At 45.4% G+C, this 10,586-nt stretch overlaps 1 protein-coding gene across 9 annotated transcripts in view; it reads left to right on the top strand.

Moving 5' to 3' along the window:
* Positions 1–495: 495 nt before the first annotated feature.
* Positions 496–10,586, top strand: part of BCL2L13 (BCL2-like 13 (apoptosis facilitator)) — a 116,440-nt gene continuing 106,349 nt past the window's right edge. For 6 of the 9 annotated variants that reach the window (XM_011984634.1, XM_011984627.1, XM_011984628.1 and 3 more), the window contains exon 1: positions 496–1,242. The gene's annotated coding sequence lies outside the window, so the exon portion shown is untranslated. The remainder of the gene's footprint in view (positions 1,243–10,586) is intronic. The other 3 variants (XM_011984629.1, XM_011984625.1, XM_011984633.1) reach the window with 2 other exon arrangements.

Below are 10,586 nucleotides of genomic sequence, written 5' to 3'. Positions count from 1 at the left end.
TCAGCCTCCTGAGTAGCTGGGACTACAGGCGCCCGCCACCTCGCCCGGCTAGTTTTTTGTATTTTTTAGTAGAGACGGGGTTTCACTGTGTTTGCCAGGATGGTCTTGATTTCCTGACCTCGTGATCCACCCGTCTCGGCCTCCCAAAGTGCTGGGATTACAGGCATGAGCCACCGCGCCCGGCCGCAGTTCAACTATTTTAAATCACTTCATTTAGAGTAGCTTTGTATGAGATATAGATCTCATACCATACAATTCACCTATAGTGTACAATTCAATAGTTTTCAGTATTTCAGCGAGTCGTGCCACCATCACCCCAAAAAGAAACCCTGTATCCACTGGCAGTCACTCCCCATCAGGATTTTATCAGTTCTGATTTGGCTCAGTCTTCTCCTTGTCAATGCGCTCCTTGTTCCAGTTCAGTACACACACCACGGGCAATTTGCTCTCCCTAAAACATATTGTAGCCTCTCTCCTACATACCTTCCGATACTCCTCCAAAGAACTCTTGGATTCAAGTAAACAAACATCCATTAACACAAGTATGTTCCAGGCGCTGTGCTAGGTACCGTTAACAAAAACGGGTTAGTATTGTTAGGACTTCCTTCATGCCGTGGCACTTCTGCTCAGCCAGCTCCCTTCGCCTAGGACCTCTCTATACGACCCCGCTATATCCCCTCCCCGGAATTCCTTCCCAACCTTCAAGGACCATCTGCCCCAACTAGTGGCGAACACCGCGGCTGTAGTGACAGTGTAGATACTTCTTTGACCTGCTCCCTTGGCAAACACTTGAAACTCAACACATGTTTGTGGAACTGAACATAGGCTGTGTACGCACTAAGGCTTCTTTCCCTGGAATCGCCAGCCCACCGACCAGCCGGTCAGAAACCCAATCCCTCGACTCCAGAAATTATTTGGGAGACGGAATTTCCGAGCGTCAGCAATCATAGATTTGGGCGGGCTAGGAGGGTTTGGGTCTTCAGGTCACATCTGCGCGGAGAGACCTCCGGCCTCGGTGGTCGGTGCTTCCGCTCCGGATACCCTTCCGGTTCTCCGGTCGCCCAGGTCCCGCCCCGACGCCGGCCGTGACGAAGGCACGCCTGGGTGACCTCACCCTCCAACATGGCGGCGGCGGTAGATTAGGGCCGCGGGTCGGAGCCTTCACCGCCGCTGGGGGACCCTGTCGGAAGCAAGCGCCGCCGCCGCCTCTTTCATCTCTTCTGGGGCAGGGGCCAGGGCCAGGTGAGGGGAGTGGGGTTCCGGGAAGGCTGAGCTGTGTGAGGAGGTGGTTTTCACCTGGGTAGGAAAGTGCCCAGAGACCGTATCGAGCCACCGGCTGACTCCCCAGTGGTTCCGACGACGCGTGAGTTTGAGTGTGTGTGTCTACACCGGCGCTCCTTCGTCCGAAGGTGCTCGGAACTTAGGGGTCCGCTTCACCCAGACCAGACCTGGCCGCCCGGCCCCGCCGCTGAGCAGGCTTCTCCCGGCGTGGGGTGCCGGAGGCGGAGGAGCTCGGCCCTGGCTCCACGCCGCTGTCCTTCCCCACAGACAGCTTCACGTGGAAAACCCAGGTCCATTTTTAGGGCTAAACTGGGGAACGGCGACTTCTTTTTGGTTGAGGGAAAGGTTTTCCTGCGATTCCCTTAGGACACTTGAAGATTATCTTTGCCAGTCTTAGTCGTTTCTTTTCAGAGATTGTTAGAAGTCTTGTTTCTTAACCTTAATTCACTGCTGTTCTGACACCCATTCTTTTTTCAGAAAAAAACTGCCTTCTTGCCCTTGGAGGCAATACAGTTCACATGGAGTCATTTTTCCCCTTTGATTTATCCTCCCAACATTCTGTGAAGAGCCTGTTTTTTGCCTTCATAACCGACTTTTTGAGTGGAGGCTCTAACCTAGCGTTGAAAATCGGACGGATCTGTCCAGTTGTTCCCATGCTGTTGACTGATAGCTTTGGTTAGCTCCCAGCCACTCCCTGCACAAGTGTTTGTTTATCCAAAATAGCTATCTCACTGTCTCTGTTTAGAAGTTGTGAACTAAGCTGACAGCCCTCTCTCCTTACTTTTATTTTTGTTGTTGTTGTTGTTACGTAAAACAAAACAAAAACTTCTATGGCGAAATTGTAAGATTTCCCCTGGAGGTTTAGTATAAAGCAGAATGTTACTCTCTGCCCTGACTTGTGTGACCTTGGATGAGTTAGTTGCCACACCCTTCAGATACATTCTTTCTTTTTCTCTTTTCTTTTTTTTTGAGACAAGAGTTTCACTCTTATTGCCCAGGCTGGAGTGCAATGGCTTGATCTCGGCTTACCGCAACCTCCGCCTCCTGGGTTCAAGCGATTCTCCTTCCTCAGCCTCCCGAGTAGCTGGGATTACAGGCATGCGCCACCACGCCTGGCCAATTTTGTATATTTGGTAGAGACGGGGTTTCACCATGTTGGTCAGGATGGTCTCGAACTCCCAACCTCCGGTCATCCACCCGCCTCGGCCTCCCGAAGTGTTGGGATTACAGGTGTAAGCCACCATGCCGGGTGATACTTTCGTTTTTACACGCCCCCCATGAAGTATTCTTTTCATTTTTAGCCCCCTGTCTCCCCCAGATGAAGCATTCTTCATTTGGTAATAGGCAGTTAAAGGTATTGAAAATCTTTTTACTCTGAATGGTCAGGTACTATTCTGTATTTTTTTTTCCAATGGCTCATTTTTTATGTGGAAGAGTATATTCAGTAGTTGGATTCACTTTTTATTTTATTTTAAGCTGTCTCCTACAGCAAGGACCAGTAGTTGAATTCAATTGAAAGATGTCTAAGGCTATATCCAACCAGTCTTGTAAAAAAACAGACTTGTGTTTACTAGCGCATAATCTAATAAACATTTATTAAATATCAAACACACTAAGCTTTTAGGACAAGTGGTTTGCAACAGTAATAATCATTATTAAAAGCATTTTATTTGACTGTATGCGATGGCTTATTATAATCCCAGCACTTTGGGAGGCTCAGGCAGGAGCATTGCTTGAGCCCAGGAGTTCGAGACCAGCCCGGGCAACATAAGGAGACCTTGTCTTCACAAGAAATTAAAAAAAAAAAAAAAAAAAAAAAAAAATTAGCCAGGCATAGGTCCCAGCTACTTGGAAGACTGAGGCGAGAGGGAGGACTGCTTGAGCCCGGGAGATCAAGGCTGCTGTGAGCTGCGATTGTTCAGTCTGGGTGACAGAGAGAGACCCTGACTCAAAAAATATATATATATTTATTCATTAAATAAATATACGTGTATATATATATTTTCGAAATGGAGTGTCACTCTGTCGCCTAGGCTGGAGTGCAGTGGCGCGATCTCGGCTCACTGCAAACTCTGCCTTCTGGGTTCACACCATTCTCCTGCCTCAGCCTCCCGATTAGTTGGGACTACAGGCGCCCGCCACCACGCCTGGCTAATTTTTTGTATTTTTTTAGTAGAGACTGGGTTTCACTGTGTTAGCCAGGATGGTCTCGATCTCCTGACCTCGTGATCCGTCTGCCTCGGCCCCCCAAAGTGCTGAGATTACAGGCATGAGCCACCGCGCCCGGCCTAAATATATATATATATATTTTTTATTGTGAAATACTTTAGGCATACAAAACACAAGTTTTAAACGTAGTTCCAGTCTGCATTTATCATTTTTCAGACAGGATTTTGATTTGTATCTTATTCCAAGTAAATGTTCACCAAGAGTTCTTGTTTAATATATATACAGAGTGGGGGTGGGTAGTATTTTCAGATTAGTTTATTTTTTTTATTTTTCCTCCTCAGACGGTAATGTGCCAGTGAGCCCAAGAGGTAACATGGTTTGAGGGAGTCACATGTCACGCATTAGCATGAAACCCAGTTCTTTATGAACCACAAAAGGATCGGAGTAGCTGATTTTTTTTTAGCAACTTTATTGAAATATAATTAATATACAACTCACCATTGTACAGTTCACTGCTTTTTAGTATATTTACAGAGTTGTACACCTACCACCACAATCATTTTCATCACTTCAAAAAGAGACTCCCATACCCATTAGCAGTCATTCTTTATTACTGGCCCCCCTACTCCCACCTCCAGCAACCACTGATCTACTTTCTGTGTCTATGGATTTGCCTATTCTGGAGATTTCACATAAATGGGATCACATAATACGTGGTTTTTTTTTCTTTGTGAGCCACCGTGCCTGACCAATATGTGGTCTTTTGTGTCTGGCTTCTTCTTTTCTTTCTTTTTTTTTTTTTTTTGAGATGGAGGCTCACTCTTTCGCCAGGCTGGAGTGCGGTGGCGTGATCTCACTGCAACCTCCGATTCCCGGGTTCACGCCATTCTCCTGTCTCAGCCTCCTGAGTAGCTGGGACTACAGGCGCCCTCCACCACGCCTGGCCAATTTTTTATATTTTTAGTAGAGACGAGGGTTCACTGTGTTAGCCAGGATGGTCTTCATCTCCTGACCTTGTGATCCGCCCACCTCAGCCTCCCAAAGTGCTGGGATTACAGGCGTCAGCCACCGCGCCCAGCCAGCTTTTTTGTTTTTTTTTTTGAGATGGCGTTTCACTCTTGTTGCCCAGGCTGGAGTGCGATAGCGCCATCTCAGCTCACCGCAACCTCTGTCTCCTGGGTTCAAGCGATTCTCCTGCCTCAGCATCCTGGGTAACTGGGACTACAGGCACACACCAACATACCCAGCTAATTTTTTTGTATTTTTTGTAGAGATAGGGTTTTGCCATGTTGCCCAGGCTGGTCCGAAATTGTTGGACTCAAGTGATCCTCCTGCCTCCGCCTCCCAAAGTGCTGGGATTATATGCATGAGCCACCACGCCTGGTCCGTAATGCTGCTTTGAGCATTCATGTGCAAATTTTTGTGTAGACATGTGTTTTCATTTTTCTCTGGTACATATCTAGAAGTGGAACAGAGTAACTGAATTTTATGTTCTCATTTTACACAAGTCATATACAGGAAGCCTCATTATTGTGAAAGTCAGATTATTTAGGACAGGATAAAAGTAAGGCAGTCGTCTGTGATTTATCTGCAAATGCCAACTTCTAAGTGAAAATATTTTTGGGTAGCTCTTAACACGAGATTGAACAATTAGGCCTGTTTTAATTGGAAAGGGAGTAGTGTCTACACTAGAGTTCTAGTGTCTGTTGAGTTTTAAAAATGATACTTGTTCAGTTGCATGTCTCAGATGGGTGGGGTGAATTTGTTGCCATTTCCTAATTTTATTTTGAGATGGAGTTTCACTCTTGTGAGGTCTTCGCTCCCAACCTCAGGTAATCCGCCCGCCTTAAGCCTCCCAAAGTGCTGGGATTACAGGTGTGAGCCACTGCACCCGGCCATTTAATAATTTTTATTAGGATTATTTTACGCTCTTTCAGAGAAAGTCCTAGAATTCAGTAGGAGCTGGTAAAGCATGGATTAGAAAATAGCTTTGGACTCCATGTTAACTTGTGGAACCTAAAAAAAATTCCCTATTCAAGCCACCGGTGAGTCGTGAGACTAAAGAGCTGATAAGCAAGAAACTTAATTTTTTTTTTTTTTTTTTTGAGATGGAGTCTTGTTCTGTCACTCAGGCTGGAGGGCAGTGGCCTGATCTCCACTCACTGCAAGCTCCGCCTCCCGGGTTCACGCCATTCTCCTGCCTCAGCCTCCCTTGTAGCTGGGACTACAGGCGCCCGCCACCTCACCTGGCTAGTTTTTTGTGTTTTTTAGTAGAGACAGGGTTTCACCATGTTAGCCAGGATGGTCTCCATCTCCTGACCTCGTGATCCGCCCATCTCGGCCTCTCAAAGTGCTGGAATTACAGGCTTGAGCCACCGCGCCCGGCCCAAGAAGCTTAGTTTTTGTTGTTGTTGTTGTTAAGTTTGCTTTTTTATTTAATTTTAATTTTATTTATTTATTTATTTTTGAGACGGAGTCTCGCTCTGTTGCCCAGGCTGGAGTGCAGTGGCACGATCTCAGTGCACTGCAAGCTCCACCTCCCAGGTTCAAGCAATTCTCCTGCCTCAGCCTCCCGAGTAGCTGAGATTACAGGCGCCCACCACCACGCCTGGCTAATTTTTTGTATTTTTAGTAGAGACAGGGTTTCACTGTATTAGCCAGGATGGTCCCGATCTCCTGACCTCATGATCCACCCACCTCAGCCTCCCAGAGTGCTAGGATTACAGGCATGAGCCACTGCGCCTGGCCTACTTTTTTATTTTGAGACAGAATCTTACTCTGTTGTCCAGGCTGGAGTGCAGTGGTGCGATGTCGGTTCATTGCAACCTCCGCTTCCCGGGTTCAAGGGATTCTTCTGGCTCAGCCTCCTGAGTAGCTGAGAATGCAGATGCACGCTACCACACCCTGCTTATTTTTGTATTTTTAGTAGAGATGGGGTTTCACCATATTGGCCAGGCTGGTCTCAAACTCCTGACCTTAGGTGATCTGCCTGCCTGGCCTCCCAAAGTGCTGGGATTACAGGCATGAGCAACTTCGCCTGGTCTATTAATGTTTAAAATTACAGATTTTTGATTTGTGATGGATTTATCGAATGTGAATTTTTATTTTTTTCTTTATAAACTGGGATTATAGTTGTGTTCAACTCTGTATTATTGGAGTATTTAATAATTCTTTTTTTTTTTTGAGATGGATTCTTACTCTGTCACCAGGCTGGAGTGCAGTTTCACTATCTCAGCTCACTGCAACCTCTGCCTCCCAGGTTCAAGCAATTCTTCTCTCTCAGTCTCCTGAAGTAGCTGGGACTACAAGCGTGTGCACCACGCCCAGCTAATTTTTGTATTTTTACAGAGTTTCACCATGTTGGCCAGGAAGGTCTCGATCTCCTGACCTTGTGATCCGCCCACCTTGGCTTCCCAAAGTGCTGGGATTACAGGCGTGAGCCACCACACCCGGTTTAGGAATGTCTTTTTTAAAAGGCATCCAAAGTAATTTGATGGGACAAGTTTGGGAAACATACAAAAGACTTTCATGTTGCTGCATGTTTGCTTTACATAAGAACTAATAGTAGGTTTTTTTGGGTTTTTTTGGGACAGAGTCTCCCTCTGTCGCCCAGGCTGGAGTGCAGTGGTGCAATCTAGGCTCACTGCAACCTCTGCTTTCCTGGTTCAAGTGATTCTCATGCCTCAGCCTCCTGAGTAGCTGGGATTACAGGGACATGCCACCACGCCGGGCTAATTTTTATATTTTTAGTACAGATGGGGTTTTGCCATGTTGGCCAGGCTGGTCTCCAACTCCTGGCTGCAAGTGATCCAGCCACCTCGGCTTCCCAAAGTGCTGGGAAGTATAGGCATGAGCCCCCGTGCCCAGCTTATAGTAGGATTTAATAGCTGCTGTGTACCTTCTGATTATGTTTCATAAAATGTGTCTAATTCCTACAATATAATCAGCACTGGTAGCATTCTGGAACTTGGACTGGTAGTACTTGTAATAGAAATCTAGTTTAAAAAAGAAAATAAGCCATATGTTGTAGAATTGTGGATGATATATATTTGTTGTTGAAGGTTCATGGATGTTTTACTTGTGGTTGGTTTTGGAGATGATGACAAATGAATACATAAACACAGCATGAGGTTACTCTAGGTTTCCTTAGGCTGTCTGTCTGGCTGCAGCCACAGTTAGCTCTCTTTATCCAGTTTCCATATCTCTGCAGATTCCACCAATCTCGATTGGAGAATATTTGGGGGAAAAAACACAAATAACTAAAAACAATACAAATGATACCAATACAGTATAACAGCTATTTAAATGGCATTTACATTGTGTTAGGTATTGTAAATAATCTAGAAATGACTGAAAAGTATATGAGAAGAAGGAAGTGAGTAGGTTATACACAAATACCACACCATTTTGTATGAGGAACTTGAGCATCTGAGGAGTTTGGAATCCGCAAGTATCCTGGAACCAATCCCATACGGGTACCAAGGGACAACTCTACTTGAAACTTTAATAGAGGAACAAAGTGAAAAGAGTAAGGCACAGAAGGAAACAGATGGGTTACATAATATGTTTAATAGTTTGAATTGTACAAATTATAGCAGTTTCTGTTTTTTTTTTTTTGAGACAGAGTTTTGCTCTTGTTGCCCAGGCTGGAGTGCAGTGGTGCGATCTCGGCTTACTGCAGCCTCCGTTTCCCGGGTTCAAGTGATTCTCCTGCTTCGGCCTCCAGAGTAAATGGGATTACAGGCGCCTGCCACCATGTCCAGCTAGTTTTTGTATTTTTTTTTTTTTTTTGAGACGAGTCTCGCTCTTGTCGTGCAGGCTGGAGTGCAGTGGCGTGATCTTGGCTCACTGCAAGCTCTGTCTCCCGGGTTCACGCCATTCTCCTGCCTCAGCCTCCCGAGTAGCTGGGACTACAGGCGCCTGCCATCAAGCCTGGCTAATTTTTTTGTATTTTTAGTAGAGATGGGATTTCACCGTGTTAGCCAGGATGGTCTCGATCTCCTGGCCTTGTGATCCGCCCGCCTCGGACTCCCAAAGTGCTGGGATTACAGGTGTGAGCCACTGCACCTGGCCTAATTTTTGTATTTTTAGTGGAGACGGGGTTTCACTCTTGGCCAGGCTGGTCTCGAACTCCTGACCTCGTGATCTGCCTGCCTTGGCCTCCCAAAGTGCTGGGATTACAAGCATGAGCCATCATGCTTGGCCTAAATATCTGCCTTTTAGATATAAAATAGTCTGTTGGTGAGCGTATAGTGGGATGGACTTGAGCCCCTTGTCCCTTGCTTCTACAAAAGCTTTAGATGATGGTCCCAGGTCATAATTACTTTTCATCCAATCTAGCTTTTTGTTTTTTCCCCCATCCGTTCTCAAAACTGACAAATTTGCTTCTTTCAGTACTCTGGGTCTGTGATACTATGAAAACCACCTTGTTTTGCAACCGTATCGTCCCGTATTACTAGTGTTAGTGTTTTCACTTCTGCATTCCTCTCACCTAGTACATTGCCTGGCATGCAGTAAATATGTGTTGAATAAATACAGTTAAGGGCTAAGAGGAAGTGAAGATGGTATACCCAATTAAGTGGTTGTGATGTTAACTAGCTGTATGATTTTAGGCAAATAAATTGTTCTTGTTCCTCCATCTATAAAATTGAGACTATTGGCCAGGCGTGGTGGCTCACGCCTGTAATCCCAGCACTTTGGGAGGCTAAGGCAGGGGGATCACGAGATTGAGAGATCGAGACTGTCCTGGCTAACACGGTGAAACCCTGTCTTTACTAAAAATACAGAAAATTAGCTGGGCGTGGTGGCGGGTGTCTGTAGTCCCAGCTACTTGGGAGGCTGAGGCAGGAGAATGGTGTGAACCTGGGAGGTGGAGCTTGCAGTGAGCTGAGATCGCGCCACTGCACTCCAGCCTGGGCAACAGAGCGAGACTCCGTCTCAAAAAAAAAAATTTTTTTTAATTAAAAAAAAAGAATTGAATCGATATTTTATACTGTAGGTCTGGTATGTTTATAACTAGAATGACAAATATGCATTTAAAGTCTGAAAACTCTATACTAGATTTAAATGAATAAATATCCTTCAAATATATAGATATATGGGCTTTAACATATATACTAGAGTTAAAGATAGAAGATAATGAAATTCATGGTTAAGATTACATTTATAATTAGACAATCAGGTTTTACAAGAAAATTTGGAGAACATTACGCTAAAAATCAAATTTGGAAACTCGGTGATTTGTAGTTTGTCTCTGGCTTTTGGGTTGGTAATCAACTTCAGCGATATGGATTCTTGGTAAATACAAGAAATTTGAATACAACAAATCAGAGAACATCAATTTTTTTTTTTTTCTTTTAATTAGAGACAGGGTGTTACCCTGTCACTCAGGCCGGAGTGCAGTGGCATTATCACAGGCTCACTGCAGCCTCAATCTCCTGGGGTCAAGCTAGCTTCCTGCCTCAGCCTCCCACCATATTGGGATTATAGGCATGAACCTGTTCTCGGCTCATCAATTTTTTGGGGGGATGGGGTAAATGGAGTCTAGCGTCTAGCTCTGTCACACAGGCTGGAGTGCAGTGGCGTGATTTTGGCTCACTGCAACTTCTACCTCCCAGACTCAAGCAATTCTCTTGCCACAGCCTCCAGAGTGGCTGGTATTATAGGCACACGCAACCATGCCTAGCTAATTTTTGTATTTTAGTAGGGATGGGATTTCACCTTGTTGCCCAGGCTGGTCTCGAACTCTTGACCTCGGGTGATCCGCCTGCCTCAGCCTCCCAAAGTGCTGGGATTACAGGTGTGAGCCACCACGCCTGGCCAATTCTTTAAAGCATTTATTCAAAAACAAATACTTTCTTATTCCTGTCACCAAAGAAATACTGAGACTTTTATTTTTTATTTTCTAGCAAAAGAGTGTTGTTGCTAAAGAGACTTTTTTTTTTTTCCCCGAGACGGAGTCTTGGTCTGTCACCCAGGCTATAGGGCAGTGGCATGATCTCGGCTCACTGCAACCTCTGCCTCCCAGGTTCTTCAAGCGATTCTTCTGCCTTAGCCTCCTGAGTAGCTGGGATTACAGGCACCTGCTACCACACCCGGCTAATTTTTGTATTTTTAGTAGAGACGGAGTTTCACCA

The sequence above is a fragment of the Mandrillus leucophaeus genome, unplaced genomic scaffold (genome assembly GCF_000951045.1).
Source record: "Mandrillus leucophaeus isolate KB7577 unplaced genomic scaffold, Mleu.le_1.0 Scaffold270, whole genome shotgun sequence".
NCBI lineage: Eukaryota > Metazoa > Chordata > Mammalia > Primates > Cercopithecidae > Mandrillus > Mandrillus leucophaeus.
Note: the sequence above shows the minus strand (reverse complement) of the source record. Positions and strands in the feature narration are given on the sequence as shown.